We start from the raw sequence: 6,126 nt of genomic DNA, 5'->3' as shown, positions 1-6,126 counted from the left end.
AAACCCTTGAGACCCTTCAGTTCTTTCTCTAAGTCCTCCATTGGGGATCCTGTGCTCAGTACAATTGTTGGCTGCAAGTATCCACCAACGAATACAGAAAATATTATACATTTACACAATGGAGTACTACTCAGCTATAAAAAACAATAACTTCATGAAATTCTTCAGCAAATGGATGGAACTAGAAAATATCCTGAGTGAGGTAAGCCAGTCACCAAAGAACACACATGGTATGCACTCACTGATAAGTGGATATTAATCCAAAAGCTTAGAATACCCAAGATACAATTCACAGACCACATGAAACACAAGAAGAAGGAAGACCAAAGTGTGGATGCTTCAGTCCTTCTTAGAAGGGGGATCAAAATACTCACAGGAAGAAATACTCAGACAAAGTGTGGAACAGAGACTGAAGGAAAGGCTATCTAGAGACTGCCCTACCTGGGGATCTATTCCATATATAGTCATCAAACCAGGATGCTATTGTGGATGCTGGGAAGTGCTTGCTGACAGGAGCCTCATATAACTGTCTCCTGAGAGGCTCTGCCAGAGCCTAACAAGTACAGAGGTGGATGCTCACAGCCAACCATTGGTCTGACAGAGTTCTTCATCCGTGATTTAAAATCCTATTTTGATATTTTCAGAAATTGTGTTCAGTGTAGGGCTAACCTGCTTGAGGTGGACACATTGAAGTAGACTAACATGTACACATCTCCTGTGAGCCCTGCTTCCCCTGGCAGCCAGTCTTTTACATCATGTCCTTGGAGGTCTGTATCACTTGGACCAGAGACTGATTCCTAGAAGCATTTCCAGTGACTCTTGTTATTTAGTTATGCAGCTACACAGGTGGCCAGCTACTGAAATGCACATAGACCTCCCACCAATGTCCTCAGTGGGAGCTCAGGTTTCAAGGAAATCTAAAACAAAGGAACAGGACATTCCAGCTTTTTAGACTTTGATTTAGGGTAATGGGATGATTTTTATTTGTCTCATAGTTTTCATTTTTGTGTGTGTGTGAGTTGGTTTGTATGGGTGTGTGTGTGTGTGTGTGTACATATACTTGTGTGTCAAAATGTGCATGCGAATATGGAGGACGCAGGATAACCTATTTGTCATTCCTCAGACTCTGTTGATATGGGACAATTTTTGAGTTAATGTTTCCCACTGGCCTAGAGCTAGTGAAATAGTTAGGCTTTCTGGCTATTAAGCCCTAGATGTTGAAAACACAAGTGCAAGCTAGGGTGCCCATTCACATAGGTTCTTGGGACTGAACGCAGGTCCTAGGGTTGACAAGGCAGTCACTTTACTGACTGAGCTATCTCCTCATGCTGACCACCATCATTGTGTTTCTGTTTGGAAATGTGTTTCCAGGAGATTACTGACTAAAAAATGCAAAGCCAGCAGGTCTCCATCCATCTGTCTTCCATGGCAGCGGGGAGAGCTTTCACTTGAGTCCATTTTGTCTCCTCATTCTTTTCAGACCACTGTCTCCATAGTTTCTGACTGCTATGACTCATTTCAGGCTGTCATTTCAAGAGGAAATATTTCTGTGATCTTCAATTTCTTTGGTCCAATTTATTTTGAAGTGATCTGATTCTGTCTTCTGATACAGAAGAATTCTTAAACTCTTAGAGAGACAGTCTTCACTATTTAGTTTACATAATCCTCAAAACTGTTAGAAAACTTTCAGGTGAGGGTTGTTTCACTTACAAAAACCAAACCAACCAAACCAACCAAACCAAACCAAAACATCAACAACAAAGAAAACAAACTGTGTCAGGTGTGGGGGTGCACACTTATAATCCCAGCACTCTGGAAGTAGATATCTGTGAGTTGGAAGCCAAAGTGGTCTACAAAGTGAGCTACAGGACAGCCAGAGCTGTTACACAGAGAAATCCTGTCTCATAAAACAAAACAAAATAAAACAAAGCTTAAAAAAGTTCTCCCTAGTTAAAAGGTTAAAATGTATTATTTTTATACTAGGGATTGAACCCATGTCCTTACATGTGCTAGGAAAATCATCGAGCATGAGCTACATCCTACCTCATTTTAATATATACTTCATTTTGAATCTACCGTGTCGCCACAGTTGGCCTTGAACTTGTGAATCTCCTGCTTCAACCTGCCAAGTAGCTTGCATTACAAGTGTGTGTAAGCATGTGTGGTCTATGGTTTTGATATCATTGAGTTCTCACTCTTATGAAACCATACCCTTGAAGATTGATTCAGAAATACAAATCTCATTCTGCCAAGGCCTTCGAAAGGTTCCACTTCTTTAAAAAAAGATTACTACCCAATCATAGCAACACATTCTAGATCTTTCTTGGGGATACCTTGGATTCTAATGTTCATGAGCAATGAGTGGAACCCTAAAGTTAAGGAAGTACTCACCATCTCACCTTGTACTTTAGCATCTTTGATGGTTAATCTTGATCTTCCTCCTGGACTGGTTTTGTAGTCACATAATCTTTGAGCATGTCTGTGAAGACAAGTCTATAGAAGCTTAACTGAAGAGGGAGATCCACTCTGAGCATGTGTAGTTCCATCTCATTGGTTGTGGTCCTGGGTTGAATCAAAAGGCTAAAGTGAACAGGTCACCAGAGGTCATTGCTTTTTTGCTTCCCATACTTATATGTACAGTGACACATTCCATAACTGTCTCTGCTAGGAGGGTCTGTACCCTCAAATATAAGCCAAACATAAACAAAAATAAACCACTTTCTTTAAGTTGATTTTTGTGTTATTACAATGACACTAGTAACCCAGCCACCTAATAAGTTAATATTGTACAGCATTTTCCTCTGAATTGATGTATTCAATCTTGCAGAGAAACTCCTATGACTCAGAAAGTTCGAAAGGGAGCTTGTTCAGACTCAGGAAGTAAACAACACAGAAACTTTCTTATTTCTTCTGGGTTACATATTTACACCTGCAAGCTTTGATAAACATTTCATTCCTGCTGTCCTCTCAGAAACTTCCTCATGGTTTTCTTATTTTCTCAGAGTACAGAGAAACATTGTTCAATCTTTTTCACCTTTTCACCCTCTTTTCCTCTCTCCAGTCAGCACCACCAGCTTGCATTTACAGAGTTATAGTGCCCCAAATTGATGAGTGCCCCAGAGGGAGAAGTCAACATAAAACTCAGCCTGCAGGCATTCCCCATCACTTTCTCCCTTGTGCTTATGCCTCCTGGGAAGAAAAGAAAGCCATGGTTCTTTGTTAGTCCCTCAGAATTTTTTTCTATAAATGCTCAAAGCAAACTGCCTTAGGGGGATGCTTATTTTTCTCTGGGCTCCTGAGACCACACTCTCAAAGTCAGCCTGGACACCAGCCTCTGTTACTTTGCATTATTCTGATGAAATGGTGGCCCATATGGCTAATTTATATGCCAGGTGTCTGTCTCTTTCAGATACCAAACAGACAAAGACCCTTTGTTTCTATATTTCAAACACATTTATTCAGTTACCTTTCCTGGAAATTTTTAAGCTGGAATAATTTGTCCTTTTGTAAGATGCCCAATAAAGGGGTCAGCCCCTAGGACTGAAAAGGCACAAACGTAGCTTTCCTTTCTGTTACAGGTTAAGGTGCAAATCCCCACCAGGGTCTCGTGCTTTGAGCACTTTATCCCAAAGTTGTGGGACAACTTTGAATGAAACCTAAAGAGGCAAATCCCAGCTGGCAGAACTAGGTCATAGGAGCAAACCTTGAAGGTTATCAGCCAGTCTAATCCTGGTGCAGCCACTCTGCATCCTTGTCCACATTGAGAGGGATGCAGCTATTACACATCATTGCCAATGAGACCTGGATCAACCATTTCCAAAATGATGGACTGAGGTGCTCTGAAACCATGACTCAAAATAAACATGTTCTCATGGACATTGATTCCTCCAGGTATATGGGTCACAGCAGTACAAATGTAACTAAAGCTCCTTACCAAGCCATGGGAGAGAAATGGAAAAGACAAGGGCCAAGGGGTAGGTTACGTTAAAATTATAAAGTGCCAGCTAGGGTATCATTCAAGAGGGAAACCACAACAGTTATCCTTGCTATCACTTTAACACTGTTTAAGCATGAAAAGAAAACTTTTATATGATGTCAAATTAGGAAGCACAGCAGGTCTGGGGTTTAAAGCAACCAGGACTGGTTAACAAGGGATTACAGCATTTATTAGTCAGAAGGCCTTAGTAAATCCATACCCTTAATGGTGCTTCCTGTGGCCAAGGACTCTGCTGTCTGAGCCTCATCTGTTGCCATTGCAGCGGGTCTTCAGACTACACCATCTCTTAGGTATCCACATAAGATAACCACAGCATTGTTCAAGGGTGTTAATTAATTCTAGGACCCACTTACCTAACATCCCTAATACTTAGCACACATTATTCTCCCTTACCTTTTGTTTGTCCCACAGACTGTGTATGCATTATTTACTGTGTTGCTAATCCTGGTTAAGCAACGACTAAACCAAAATAATGTGATTTATTATTTTGTTGTTTGTTTTATTCTTACTTTCTACTAACTTCTAGTTCACAAACTACATATGCCCTCCTCCTGAATTTTGTATACTTTCTTTTAATTTGAATTACTGAGAATAGTATGTGTATGAGAGGTACTGGTTTCCATTTATATGAATTAATCAGCCAGAAGATTCACTATGGGAAAGTTCAGAATGTTTCACCAGACAGTGCCCTACTCATGGGAAACCCTCATGGAGTCTCCTGGTAGAAAGCTTTATATTAGTTAATTTAAAAAAAAAAACCCTGAGATCAGAGCAGTGCAAGACATTACAGAGAGCTAAAACCAAAACTTTAATAAAATAGTGTTTATAGAACAAGAACATGGGTTCAGGGACCCAGCCGAGAGTATTCTGCACAGGCCCCAGACATCAGGCCACTTTCCCGGCTAGAGGAAAGAGGTCCATCCGACTCAGGAGTGCTTTGCCTGAGCATCGGCAGCAGACATCTTGGTTCCGGGATCCCGCCGAGTATATTCTGCACAGGTGAGAGTTCAGAATACAGAAGCTAAAAGTTTCTGGGACAGGCGGGATCCACAGAGCTACTAAAGCAGCCCCCTTTTTCGGGCCCCAGACAGCTGGCCACTTTCCCGGCCAGAGGATAGGGTCTGCTCGGCCTGGGAGTGCTTGGCCTGAGCATTGGCTGCAGACATCTTGGTTCCAGGACTCCTTCGAGAGTATTCTGCACAGGTGAGAATGTAGAATACAGAAGCTAACAGCTTCTGGGACAGGCCAAAGCAACTCAGCTTTCGGACAGGTCCTGTTTTGGGCCTTCGTCTTAAGCCAGGAGGGAGTATAAGGCCAGATATCTGTGCACCTTTCCTGCAAGAGGAGAGCTTGCCCGCAGAGAGTACTCTGACCACTGAAACTCAGAGGAGAGAGCTAGTCTCACAGGTCTGCTGATAGAGGCTAACAGAATCACCTGAGGAACAAGCTCTAACCAGAGACAACTATAACAACTAGCTCCAGAGATTACCACCAGATGGCAAAAGGCAAACGTAAGAATCCTACTAACAGAAATCAAGATCACTCATCATCATCAGAATGCAGCACTCCCACCCCACCGAGTCCTGGGCACCCCAACACAACCAAAAAGCTAGACCCGGATATAAAAGCATATCTCATGATGATGGTACAGGACATCAAGAAGGACTTTAATAACTTACTTAAAGAAATACAGGAGAACACTGCTAAAGAGTTACAAGTCCTTAAAGAAAAACAGGAAAACACACCCAAACAGGTAATAGAAATGAATAAAACCATACTAGACCTAAAAAGGGATAATAAAGAAACATAATAAAGAAAACCCAACGCTGGAGATAAAAACCCTAGGAAAGAAACCTGGAACCATAGATGCGAGCATCAGCAACAGAGTACAAGAGATGGAAGAGAGGATCTCAGGTGCAGAAGATTCCATAGAGAACATCAGCACAACAATCAAAGAAAATACAAAATCCAAAAAGATCCTAACGCAAAAGATCCAGGAAATCCAGGACACAATGAGAAGACCAAAATTACGGATAATTGGAGTTGATGAGAATGAAGATTTTCAACTTAAAGGGCCAGCAAATATCTTCAACAAAATTATAGAAGAAAACTTCCCAAACCTAAAGAAA

Source organism: Mus caroli, chromosome 18 (assembly GCF_900094665.2).
Source record: "Mus caroli chromosome 18, CAROLI_EIJ_v1.1, whole genome shotgun sequence".
Lineage (NCBI taxonomy): Eukaryota > Metazoa > Chordata > Mammalia > Rodentia > Muridae > Mus > Mus caroli.
The sequence above is the reverse complement of the archived record's forward strand: the minus strand, read 5'-3'. Positions refer to the sequence as shown.